The following is a 14714-nucleotide window of genomic DNA, read 5'->3' as shown; positions in this document are numbered from 1 at the left end:
TATATATATATATATATATATATATATAATATATATATTTTTTTTTTTCATTACATATGTAAGATTCCAATACTAATATTTATGGAGGGCATAATTTAATTTTTTTTTTTTTTTTTTTTTGGTATAAAAAAAACTTTGTAGCTTCTCTTTTGTCGGAGTGCATCTCATGTTTGGGAAGATGGTTGGTGCATGTTTCATTCTTAAATACACATTAAAGCAACTCAAACTGTAGATAGATACAGATGGAGTTCAAGTGGAACAGCACTTACTGTGAATTGAGCTGCTCTGAGACACTGAAAAAACACCAGTGGTTAATAAGCTGTTCGCGTGTAAATGAACACAGGGCCGCGCTTCACTCTAAAACACACAACGGATATATTAATTGAATTAAAAGACAGCCTTTTTTAATTTGATAGTCACATTAAGCAATATTGCTATTTCGGATTTATTACTATTAATTGTGCAGCCCTATTCTATACATCACCCAGCTCTAACAGTGACAAGAACATCATTTCTGCAAAAAAAACAATGACAAAACCAACCACAAGTCATAAACAAGATCAACCAATAGCAAACAAACACACACAGGCTGTTACAGAGATGCACAGGTGTCGGGGGTAATTACCACACACACACAGAGACACTGAGTTTGGGTCTAATAACCACACCAGGTGCACAGCAAAATAAATGATTGATGGAATTAAAGTGGAGACTATTAAACATCATTTTGCAGTGTCCATCTTAATGACAGGGGCATTAATGGACATGATTGGCCCATAAACACTCGACTTGATGCCTGAATAAAGAGTGTTCATAGTCAAGTTCAATAATTATTATAATCCAGTATATCCTTTTTACGGTGTTGTTACTTTTTAATTCAAACTATTGCAAATGTTAACATTTTAGGTTTTTGTTAATTGAAATAATGCTGAAATAAAACAAATAATAAACAAAAAATTAAAGGTAACCCTTTACAATAAGGTCTCATACATTAATATTAACAACAGGTAATATATGTGTTAGTATTTATTAATCTTTATTAATGTTAGATAATAAAAATGCAACTGTTCACTATTAGTTCACGGTAACTTAGGTCCATTTAATAATATTAACAGGTGCAACTTTAAATTGTAATAATGAATTATATTAATGAATGCTTTAAAAGTAGTTTTCATTGTTTGTTCATGCTATGTAGTTAACTAATGTTGTTAATAAATGGAGCCTTATTGAAAAGTGTTACCAAATTAAACTTAAATTAGAAGTGTTGAAGTCCACAAAAAAATAAATTAAAGCTAAATAGAAATGAAAAGCTAATAGAAATGACAAAGCAAATGACTAAAATTACTAAAACTTAAAAGATTAGAAATCAAAAATGAAACTAAAAATAAAAGGTAATTCAAAATAGTAATAAATGTTGTAATAGCAGCTAAAGACGATAAACACAAATTTAAATTTGAATCCATATAACACAAGTGAGTGGCTGTTGCTCGGTTGACGCTTGAAAAACCACACAGAGAAATCGTGACGTAATGGTTTATAGTTAAAAATATTCGTATTTTTCTTACACACAGTTGCTATGTGGTTTTTCAAGCGTCAACCGAGCGGCAGCCATTCACTTACATTATATGGACTCACAGAGATTGATTATTTTCCCAAAAATCGTTGTTTTTGTTTATCTGAAGAAAGAAAGTCATATACATCGGGTATGACATGAGGGTGAGTACATGATGAGATAATTCTTATTTTGTTGTGATCTTTTAACAGACTATGGTTAAATACATTTACAGAAATGTAACTTTCTACAAGAACATGCAACTGATAAAGTACATTATATCACTTTTCACAAATAGGATATAAAAATAAATAATTATGTTCTTTTTCATCAAACGAGTCAGTGCAAGACAGTGTTTAACCTTAAGAATGTACAGTAGGCTATGCACATACATAAATGTTACCAACTCAGTCAATAATTGAGAGTGACTGGAAAACATGATTGTGACATTTCTGTGTGATATTTATGTGAAGATCATGAGCAAATTTCAAAATGTATTTTAAAGGGCACTGCAGAAACTCGTTGCATAGGGAAATTCATTGAATTTACAGAACGACTAACTAGACGCAAGAAGGCAATATTGGATGTACAGTCAAACCAAAAATTATTCAGACACCAGATATAATTTTTGATATTTTTTTACTAGTGGGTGCAGGACACTATAGCTCATTTATGTAAGAGAGGATAGCAAAATAAAGTAAACTGTGACATATTATACCCAAACAATTCTTCATAGAGTGGACTACTAGTAACATTTATAAATATTTGGTTCCAAAATGTATTCAGACACTTTGACCTGGCCATGTTTTGCTAAAGTGTTTTTTTTTCTTTAATTGGTAATACGACCTTTTTAAACCACAGACTGAACAAAATTAAGCATTGCTTAGTAATCGGTTGACCTAAATTGGTATTATCTGATTATTACCTGATTCATTTGTGAGACAGTCTAACAGAAGGATGGCCAAAACCAGTGAAATATCAACTGAAATGATAACTCTTGTCATATTGCATGACCATTTTCTAAACTATAACGAATCAACTGTGATAATGTGAAAAATGTTGAAGGTGTCTGAATACATTTTGGTTTGACTGTAGTTTAATTTGTATCGACAAGTATTTTTTTTGCTGATTATAGGGTGTATTAAACACATCCAAATGAGTTTAGGCCAAACTGAACAATGTAATTCTCTGCAATCAATTTGATCAAATTTATAGATCCGCAAATTAACGCACATTATGCAGGAATTTGTTGAATTTGCATTAATGCTTAAAAAAAAAAAAAAAAAAAAAGAAGTCATGGGGAGGCGTAATAAATTTGTGGAAATTGCAAACTAAATGGATATTAAAAAACCCTTAATAGCTCACGCTCATGTCCAAGTCTCTTGACTAGTGTTTAATCACCGTTTTTCACTCTTGTCTTGCGGGAATAATAACCCGTATTTTTACACTCGTATGAGAATACAGCTCTCTTTTCAAGAAACCTCATCCTTATGCTTGCGCTTTAACTTTTATTTTCCTGAAGCTACACTATGCAGATTCTCGTGCACCTTCGTTCACCCTCTCTAAAACACACTCGTGCTGAAAACCCCAGGCGCATTAGAAGTTTAATTGAAGCAGATAGCGGTGACTGGTTGCGTTAAAGACGTCCTGCTGGTAGTTTAACAAACACAAGACTGCGATTGAACATCTCTCCTCCCTCAGGTAGCCTGCTGCTGATCGCCCGGGTTAAACATGAAAAATTAACGTGAATTATGATAAAGAGACTGCTTTTAAAACCGTTTAAGAGAATTAGCAGCAATTTGTCATATCGTCTCACTCTATCTCCAACAGCGAATCTGCATCCCAATGGCAGCTGTAATTGAGTTAGTTGGAGGCAGGAAGACGGAAATGTGAATAATGTCCTCAAGGTGCTGAGTGATAACTTCACCCAGAGACACGTCTGTCTTGAGTGGGTTTAATTGAGTCATAGATTAATGAATAAAAGGAATCGCTCATGACACAAGGATCAAACTCAGACCGCCCACGTCAATCCAGAGTTGTTCCTGTATCGCACATTAAATGAGGATTATGACATATTGTTGCGAGACAAGTCGACCAAAACGACTGCTGCAAATCGACACTGGAAATACTAGTCGTTAATTTTAATTTTATTCACATTTATGTTTGGCTTTATATTTCTGCAAAGGCTATGTTTCAAATTACTGTCATGTTAATGTTACATTTTAAAAATGAGACATTATTTTGAAAAGTGTATATCTGGAGCAGAAAACTAAATTGTTTATTATAACCCAGACCTTGCCTGCGTTCGTTTCCTCCATTGAATATCAGTAGCAGTTAGTGGTAATGGTATCAGTCATACTGGCCTTCATTCATACACTCTTAGGGGGTGGGGGGGATGGGTGTTGTTTGGGGAGGTTTCGGGGTAGTCCTACTATGATATTAGACTACATTGTGACCAAAAAAAAAAAAAAAAGACTGTTGTAACAGTGCGTAAAACAGACATTTCAGGCTATAGTCTAACGCTAATAAGCCTTATGCCAAAATTATTATTATGATGAAATTGTCGGTCATTAAATAAAATAAATAAATAATTGTGTAGATGATTTGCTTTGTGTAACCCAACATCAGACATTAGGCCGAAGTTTTTTTTTTTTGCACACAGTGCCTCGACCAATCAATCACTCCTTTACGACTGGCTGCATGCTGCACATTCACTGTACTCGCGGCTGCGACAACTCGCGCTCACTTATCAATGCATTTTAATTCGCGCCTACGGTATCTTTGTAGAACTTAAAAAAAAAGAAAAAAAAAAGATGCTGCAGCCAATGAGCAGCCGGCGGGGGCTGGCTGCAGGACGACTCAACCTCCACGGACAGTTTTTAATGTTTTATCAGACAATAACTACTCAAGAATTTGCTTTAGTATAATTTTCGGGACAATTAGGGCCGGATTCGGGATTCGGGACAACAGCTTAGATTTCGGGACTGTCCCGAATTTTTCGGGACGTCTGGTCACCCTAAATGTGACATCATGTACTACAACATAAAAATATATTACAAATTTTAACGTTTAATGGGTTTTCCAATTTCTTTTTTTTAAAGTGCGATTAATCACTTTTTAATCAACTGACAGCTCTACAATGAATTCATGAAACTGATCCAAAACCAGGTAAAAGCCATATAGACATAAGTTCACAGATAACCGCCCCTATAGCAGTGAACCGGTGAAATTTCAAAACTTTTCGCAACAGCTATGACATAACGAAACTTTGTTTACGGAAATCACGTGACTCTGGCAGTTTGAAACACGACCTGAATCACTAGCACCAAACAATGATTCAAAAGGATTTTTAAAGCTTCATAAAGCAGTCTTTCAAAAGCACCCATCATTAATTTTACTTTAGTTTCTTAAGTGTTTTTTTTTTTACTGAACTCCATGAAAAATTGAAGAGCAAAAATTGGTCCCATGCACATAATATTAAAGCAGGTTAGGCAATTTGTTCCAGAATTTTATTTTTTTATGCCAGTTGAAAGTCTCTTCGCATTCCTGATAGCAATACAGTATGTATGTATACAGTATACATACAATCCTGCAAAAAAAAAAAAAGCCAGCGAAACCTTCCTGCAAAGCTACCTGAAAAACTATGCGCAAGTGTACCTGGACAAAAGCTGTTTTAAACGTAAAGAGTCGTTACACCATATATTGATTTGAATTAGTTAGTAGAAGTTAAATCCTAAATAAATTCAATTTGTGATTTTATTTTTGAAAGCATTCTCACTTTACAGCATTTTAACACAAGTGCCAGTACTTTTCACAGTACTGTAGCTTTGCAGGAAGGTTTTCTCAAGCATCTTTGAGACGTTCCCGCAGTTCTTCTGGATTTAGTTTGTCTCAGTTTTTTCTGTTTCTTCATGTAATCACAGACGGACTCGATGATGGTGAGATCAGATCATACCGGCTGTTGTCAGACTCCTTGTGTATACACAAATCTCACTGGATTATTACAATTAATGACAAAAAGAATGTTTGGAAATGTAATGTTTGGTTACCGACATTCTTCAAAATATCTTCTTTTATGTTCAGCAGAAGAAAGAAATTCATACGGGGTTTGGTTTGAAACAATTTGAGGGTGAGTAATGATGACAGAATTTAAATTTTTAAGTGAACTATTCCTTTAAATCTTAAAGGGTTAGTTCACCCAAAAATGAAAATTCTGTCAGTAATTACTCACCCTCATGTTGTTCCAACCCCGTAAGACTTTCGTTCATCTTCGGAACACAAATTAAGATATTTTTGATGAAATCTGAGAGCTGTCTCACTCCTCCACAGGTTTATGGACACGTTAACTTGCTGGCCCAGAAAATGTATTAAAGACATTGTTAATATAGTCCAAGTGACTCCAGTGGCTCAATCTTAAGTTTATAAAGCGACGAGAATACTTTTTGTGCGCAAAAACAAACAAAAATAATGACTTTATTCCACTTTTCATTTCCTTCTCTCTGGACCTCGAGTTTTTTTTTTTTTTTTACGTAGTGTAATAGCGTGGCGTCTGTGTTGCACGTCACCACGTATCACACATGACCAGCGTCGCCCAATAGTGAGCCTACGTGGTGACGTGCAACACAGACGCGCTACACTTAAACACTATGTGAAAAGACTCGAGGTCCAGAGAGAAGGAAATGAAAAGTGGAATAAAGTCGTTATTTTTGTTTGTTTTTGCGCACAAAAAGTATTCTCGTCGCTTTATAAACTTAAGATTGAGCCACTGGAGTCACTTGGACTATATTAACAATGTCTTTGATACATTTTCTGGGCCAGCAAGTTATAGTGTCCATAAACCTGTGGAGGAGTGAGACAGCACTCAGATTTCATCAAAAATATCTTAATTTGTGTTGCGAAGATGAACGAAAGTCTTACGGGGTTGGAACAACATGAGGGTAAGTAATTACTGAACTAACCGTTTAACCACCTTAAACCTAACCATACCACTAAACCTGTCTCTAACCTTACCCGTTTCCCACCTCAATAGCAGCACAAGTGTTTTGCAACACAACATGAACACAATAAGTACATTGTACCTAACAATTATTATCTGTATGCAAGTACGCGCGGTAGTTAAAGACACCTAATATAAAGTGTGACTCAAGAATTTGCAAAACAAAAATTCAGATTTTTTTTTTTTTTTTTACAATGTAGATCATCGGTAAAACAATCTGTAAAAGGAGAGAGATGAGTGTGGAACTACGGACGCACACATGTATGCACAAACACACACATAAAACGTCAAACACAGGAGGAAGTGGGCAGGAGCAGATGACCTCCAGAGGGACACATGACCGGTGGAGAAACAGGTTGATCTTACCAGTGCCACTCCACTATGACACAGCCGTCATGAAAGCGATAGCTGTGCGAACGTCAGCAGATACGCACACAACAAAAAACAAGAACAAATAAATGAATAAGACAGAGAGACAGAAAATAATTCCTTCGAAAAGTGCAACAGCAACTAAACAAATAAAAAGCAACTTAAAAAGCAGCAGCAACAACCCCCTTCACAGCTGTTACACAACACTCGCACAATTTAGGTCTTAAGAATTTAATTTAATTTAGGATGCAAGAAATAGTATGACGACAATGACCTACAGACGATGACATTGAGGCAGGACATATTAAAAGGATTTAACTTTTATATTAGCCAAGAGCCTTTAGAAATTATACAAATATTTTGCAACATTATAAATGCTGCTCTGTCATTTTTGGTCAATTTAATTAATCCCTGCTGAATAAAAGTATTAATTTCTTTAAAAAAAGAAAAACCTCACTGATCCGGTAGTTCAGGCTTTTGATAATGATGGAAATGTAGTCTTAACTTTGAGAATGAAATAATAATAAATGTATTATTAAGTACATTTATTACTGGCCTGCTACATGTAACTACATTAAATCACACCAATAATTTCATGCTAATACACATTCTTAAAAGTCTTTCAAATTTGGGGTCAATAAGATGTTTTAATGCTTTTGAAAGTAGACTCTTCAGCTCAACAAGGCTGCATTTATTTAATCAAAAATACAGTAAAAACTGCAATATTGTGACATATCATTATAATGTAAAACAACTGTTTTCTATGTGACTATATTTTCAAATGTAATTTAATCTGTGATGCAAAGCTGAATTTTCAGCATCATTAATGCAGTCTTCAGTGTCACATGATCCTTCAGAACTCATTTGAATATGCTAATTTGCTGCTCAAGAAACATTTCTTATTATTATCAATGTTTAAATCAGTTGTACTGCTTTATATTTTTGTTGAAACTGTGATTATTATTATTATTTTCAGGATTCTTTAATGAATAGAAAATTCTAAAGAACATTATTTATTTAAAACATAATATTTTGCAACAACCTACATGGCTTTACTTTTGATCATTTTAATGCATCCTTTCCGAATAAAGGGGGAAAAAATGTACTGTCTTTTAAAACTTTTTAACGGTATTGTACAAGTATGTTTGCATGTTTTTATAGCTTTAAATCAAGTGGTCCAATAGGATTTGATGTACCAAATGAATGTTGCAGTTGGTATTTGTACACTGTAAAAAATTATCGTGATTTTAACAGTAAAAGACTGTAAAAATGCTACAGTGAAAAACTGTTAATTGGTTAACAGAAAGTTTCCATACTATATACGGTAAATAACTGTGATAGATCTAATGGTACATTTAATGTAATTTTACTGTAAAATACCGTTAAATTTACAGTTTTTTGAAAGTAAAAACGAACAAGTCATTGTATAATTTACAGTGAAAAACCGTAAATTGACATTCCCACAATTCCATGCGTGACACTTCACATTTGACGTATTTTTGTTGAAATAACTATATTTCATCATAGTTTTCTTAGTTTTTTTATAATCAGTTATGTACATTAGGGGTTTATGTTACATTTAATGTTGTTAAATTAATGTTTATTGTATTTTTAAAATTTCATGTGTGTTACCATTATGGTGTTTAATGTTTGTGTGAATGACACTGTGCACCTTCTAATCATTAATATGAACTTTTTTGTGGAAGTATTACTTGTGATGAGCTTTGATTAATCATGTAATTCTCATTACTGCTGTGATTGTTGGTTTGTCAGTGTAATACTATGATACAAAACCGACATTAATACTTCAATAGGTCGTATAACATTATATCATATTACTGAAATCCAATGTTAAATATACATGTTTAAAATATTAAATTTACATGTAACTCCGTAAGTATGTTTACGATTTGATGTGTTTTTTACAATATTGTTCTGGTAACCACAGCTGCCAGTTTTTTTTCCGTAAAAACAACAGGATTTTTTTACAGTGTAATTATGGGGGTGAAAAATGTCCTTCAATGGATATTTTATTGGTCAAACGTTTAAAAACAGCCCTTTGAATCAGATGACGCCATACATTTATTCGTCTACTTTCCAAGATGAGATCATAAATGTAAATCATAAATGCAAATATGTGCTGTTTCGTCACCATTTGGAGTGCAATAGCAGAATGAACGCACAAAACTGTTGAGTGTTGTGGCCAGTGGTCTCACACATAAATGAAGGCATATATCTGGATTTGTTGTGTGACAGAACTGAGGCGTTGAGGTTGTGACCTCTGTGAGCGGAGCAGGGTGGACGTAGGTTGGTTTGCGGTTAATAACTCGACCTTCCAAATAGCCTTATAAATCACATCACACGCTTTTAAAATCTTTTTTTTTATTTCTTAGAGCCGACTGTTATAAATCAGACAATGAACAACAGCAGCAGCACTGATGTTCACACAAACCTAAACGAACCGAAATAAAGTGGATACAATGTGATGAATAGTTGACAAAAATAAAAATTCAGACTTTCTTTCATCTGTAACTACAAAATAAGATATTCAGAAAAAATTGTTTCAACTATTTTTGTCCATGCAGTAAAAGTCGGGTGTCCAAAACAACCCTGCACTCCACTAACTTTTACTGTATGGACAAAAAACACCAAGACATTTTTCAAAGTATCTTCTTTTGGGTTCCACAATAGAAAGAACGTCATACAAGTTTGGGATGACATGAGGATGAGTAAAAGGAGACCTAAAGCTATGTAGCGCAAACTCAATCTTAATTTTGGAGGAACTGTGAAACATTTATCTATTTTACAATAAATTTGAAAGTCACTCATCTGATCAGAACTGTTTAATAATATTAGGTTTACGTTTTACAAAAGTATTACAAAATGTAAAGCCTCGTGTGCAGCATTTTTGATGTCAGATTTATCCTTCATTTGTAATTTTCATCTCTAACAAAATAGACATTATAACATGGTTATCTAAGTCAGTAAGTTAAAAAACTAAATTAATACTTATTGTGCAAGGATGCATTAAATTGATCAAAAGTGACAGTAAAGACATGTATGACGTTACAAAAGATCTCAATTTCAAATTAATGCTTTTCTTTCTATTGATCAAAGCATCCTGAAAAAAAAAAAAATGCATCACAGTTTCCACAAAAATTTGAAGCAGCACAATGGTATTCAACATTGATAATAATAAGCAATGTTTCTTGAGTAGCAAATCAGCATATTAGAATAATTTCTGAAGGATCATGTGACACTGAAAATTCATTTTTGCATCACAGGAATAAATTAGCCTGGGTGCCAGCCCGAACCCCGCCCACAACATTTTTTGGTCGGGAAGTTCGGTCTGGACTCGATCCATTGAGGAGTAATTATGCTCGGCTCCTAGAAGGCCGAGCCAATCAAATTGCCAGGGCGGGCTTTAATCTATGATGGACAGATGGTCTGCGGTTACGTAATCACCCACGTCACCAAAGAGCGCTTGATTTGAATTAGTTTACAACAAAGACGACTGCAGCTGGAGAATTGAGATTTCACGAGTTCACATTTACAAATAAGTCAGATAGAATAAATGCGTAGGCTATATGAGATGTCACGAGTGAGGATTCGGGGTGGTGGAGGGACCGAGGGATGCTGAAAAACTGTCAAGGAGTGTTAGGTAAGTTGACAGAGTGAATATGCTTCCTCGGTATCGTTAGACATGGTATTGTTTGATGACAAGTTGATATTGGATTGATTATTTGTACGTGCTCCTCCCGAACTTTGTTTATGAAACATCATGTGTAGATTCCGCCATCGCGTCTGTTATAGAAGATATCGACAGCGCATTCATTTTAAAAGAGGAACAGAGAGCCGCGCCCGCGACATTTTGTTGGTTGAAAATATGAATGAAGAACATGCGTCATTTACTCCGTTGCTCTGATTGGTTGTAGGTCTATCCAATTGAGTGCAGAGTTTTTTTTTTTCCTAGTTCGGTTGAGACACGCCCCATAATCAAATCTCTATGGAGCGGTATCAGACTCACATTCTGACTAGAATATGAGTATGACGAAGTCAGGCTAGGAATAAATCACATTTTACAATATATTCAAATAGAAAACAGTTAAATAGTACAAATATTTCACAATATTACAGTTTTTACTGTATTTTGGATCAAATACATGCAGCCTTGGTAAGAGTTTCAAAAACTTTAGAAATCTTACCGATCCCAAACATTTGAAAAGCAGTTTATATTGTGATAACGTTACTGTTATATATGTGTTGCTAACACACCCAAAAAAATAAACGCACTCACAGTTTTGTAAGTGTTTCTGTTCAGTCTCTCATTAGAGCAAGTAATCAACCATCTACAGATCAAACTAATACACCCCAGTATGAAAACTACTAACAAGAGACTGTCATTATCTCATTATTAGCATGAATAGAACGTCTGATTACAAGAATTATCCCATTTAATCTGAGACCCCATGGAGGGAGGAGATGTGTGGCTGTAATAAGACCCTTGCTCATGAATTAATCAAACCCATCACCTCTGCTGTTGTGATTCTGTTTTATGTGGTCCCCTTCAAAATGAATATGACGAAGCATTCCTAACAAACCCTTCAGAATAAGGCGCACCAGCAGGGCTCTGGCAGTAAAAATCCTATTTGTTTCTTCCACAGTGAAATTGATCGTCATAAACCTCTCGAAACAGAGATAAGATGAGGTCCTAAACTTGAGAACTACATAATCCTGAATTGACTATTCATACCCTGTTTTTGGACACTTAAATACACATTAATTGCAATTAAATTTAAATGTATTATGTGTTACATTTATATTAAATGCAATTAATTGAACTTAAGAGACACTTTTGACCCACTACACCTTTAAATGTAATTTCACAATCAGTTCTATTGTTATTGAAGTGTAAAGCCAAATGTACTTACTGTACAAGCATTTGTGGTAAACTAAAATATACTTTTTTTTATTATTATTGAAACATGTATGTAATGTATTTAAATATATTTGTAATCACACATTTGTAACGAAGAAGTTGCAATTTAGAAAAATTTAAATATATCAACAAACTACAGTTTATAATCAGTATTTTACATGTGCTTTAGTACTGTATGTGAGTCAACACATCAAAATAAGTGTACTTCTTTGAATCACAACAAAAGATAATTAAAACAAGGATTTAACATGTAAAAGTAAAAGCTTTTAATTTGGTATTATAAGTGCACTTCTTAAAATGTGTACTCATGTACTACAAGTACACTTTAAGTGGCCTTTCTTTATTCAACATATTATCTGCAAGTACACTGCACTACAACTGCCCATTTAAGTGCATATTCAATTAAGCACACTTTTATGCATTTTAATATCTTGTAATCAACGTCAAATATATTGTATTTTATACTTTAATGAGATGCAATCAATCGTTTTATGGTGTATTGATTGATATTCCATTTATCCTAAAGTCGGTCTACATCGAGTTTACAGTCTTGTTCCTTTGTCTCTCTTTGCCAGTTTTCTTCAAATCAATGTTTGTAATACTGTGATTCATCTCTGAGCAGGTTGATTTGGTTCAAGGCTTTGAACTCTATAGAGAACATGTTTCTGAAAAGCCTGTAGTGAAAATGAATGTGAAAAAATACTTCAGGAATGAATCCCAAGGCCACTGCAAATGTGGGTGATCACTGTTGAGCTCAACACATGAATGCATATGTACATGTGTCATAGTCAGGATTTATGCACTTCAATCAGGTGTTCATCAGAATTCTCTAGCTGTGATAGACAAAGGGACATATTAGTCCAGTTTGGCCCTTTAACACACACAAATGCGGTGAACCACTGTGAAATATCATCCCATCTATAGAAATGATACTGCAAGATCACCGACTCAAACGGTCTGATTAGTATGCATCACATCGACATAAGCACACACATGAACAACTGAGCACACACACATCATTTCACTGTCCTGCTCACTATGCTGGATCTAAGGGGACAGCCATAAATTAGCATATTTATAGTCCTTTCAGCGCTCTGCTCTCCTGAGTGGCTGTGTGGCTCCGGTGATGAATATTCATGTGCGTGCGGAGGTTAATTTGGGCAGAATGTCTGCTGCTCTTTCCTGTGAAACAACACAGATCTTCAGGTAACGACAACCTCCCCACAGAATACACAGACACACACACGCACACTGTGGGATACCTGTGCCAGTTTTACTTTTACCTCAACCTACGACAATAATATGATAAATGAGCCATACGAGTTCCTCAGTAGATGGTCAATGGGCCAATGTTTCTTCCGTCCATAAACTTGAAGAGTGTCATTTCTGCACAATTAGTGCCATGAAACAAGACGTAATGGTTGTTTCCAAACAGGTTTCTCAAACACAACACTCCTATTATCTTTCTGTCCTTTACCTGACAACTGCTGTTTGGACTAACAGTTAGTGATGCAAAATTCACAACATTGCTCGAGTCTGAATTTGACATGCTGTTGTCAAGCTGCTCAAACAAACTGAGCAATATTTTGACACCTGCTGAGACCTGGTATTAAAATTCATCTCAAGTGATCCGAGCAAATATAAGGGGCTTTCACACTGGGTAGTTCTAGGAACTTAGTTCTAGAAACTAGCCACCAGGGTGGTTCCCCGAGAACTAATGGTTCCCTTAGGAACATTTTCCTGGTTGCACTGCCAGTAGGAACTCTGAAGTGATGTAAGCCGTGCTTGTTGTTGTGACTTTTATTTTAATGGTACGGCAAACCTTTATTTTGCTCACATTCTCTGGGTTATATAGGCTATAATCATTTGGTGCGTCCCAATTCGTATACTATCCATCCTAAATAGTATTCGAAAATAGAATTAGTACATCCCAAATCGTAGTATGTTGAAATGAGTGTTCCAAAGATACCCGGATGGTCTACTATTTCCGGTCAGAATCCAAAGTGCAGATCGATGCGTACTCTAACGGCTAATATTGCCCACCACAACCCATCGCGCGTTGGACGAGGATTCGGTTAGAACTACAAACATGAGTGAAAAGTGTTAAAAAACTACAGACATGGAGGACGCGCGAGTCTGGCGGTTATGTAGAGAGGTTTAGATAAAGGGGTTTGAGTGATTAATTATCAGTATTTAACCTTACGAAAATTTATTTATTCAATGTTGTCTACATTATATTGCATCTGCAGATGCATTGTGAACTTTTGTAAAGATACGTTTAGCCATTTTAAATGCATCATTATATTCAAATTGCAAACACATGAGGAGAGTCTCCGCATGAAAGACCCATGACTGGTAGATAAACGTGCAAATATATTTCTCTCGGAAACGGTAGGAAATTAAATTAGATTGAATGGAGGATTTTAACTGTGACAAGATGATTGACAGGGCAGTTTGCGGTGACAGGATGCAAGCGACAGATCTGTCCGTTAAGTAGTATGTCCCAAAGCTTGCCTACTCTTTTGCTACACACTCAAAAGTATGTACTTTTTCTTCACAAAGAGAGTACATACTTTTAGGGCGTAGTATAAGTAGGCAAATTGGGACGCAGCATGTGTGTTTACACAGCTTTTTTTTAAATGGCGGGTGCTGGTGTTTCGCGTGCGTTCGGCCAATCAGCATACACTAACATCACAGATACTTCCTATAGTGCTGGTTTAGACCCTACTCTGAAGTAGGAGCTAAATTAGTTCCTCCAAAAGGAGTTCTTATAACTAAAATCATTCCTAGTTCCTGCGGTGCGAACACGCCAAAATCCGGGTACTTCCGCCAATAGTTCTAGGAACTATGAAAAGGTT

At 35.1% G+C, this 14714-nt stretch overlaps 1 protein-coding gene across 1 annotated transcript in view; it reads right to left on the bottom strand.

Annotated features, from left to right (window-relative positions):
- Positions 1–14714, bottom strand: part of LOC308687291 (adhesion G protein-coupled receptor L3) — a gene marked incomplete at its 5' end in the record, with an annotated part of 274566 nt that overhangs the window by 23640 nt on the left and 236212 nt on the right. The gene's annotated exons all lie outside the window — the stretch shown is intronic.

The sequence above is a fragment of the Scardinius erythrophthalmus genome, assembly GCF_964197995.2.
Source record: "Scardinius erythrophthalmus genome assembly, chromosome: 2".
NCBI classification, from domain to species: domain Eukaryota; kingdom Metazoa; phylum Chordata; class Actinopteri; order Cypriniformes; family Leuciscidae; genus Scardinius; species Scardinius erythrophthalmus.
Note: the sequence above shows the minus strand (reverse complement) of the source record. Positions and strands in the feature narration are given on the sequence as shown.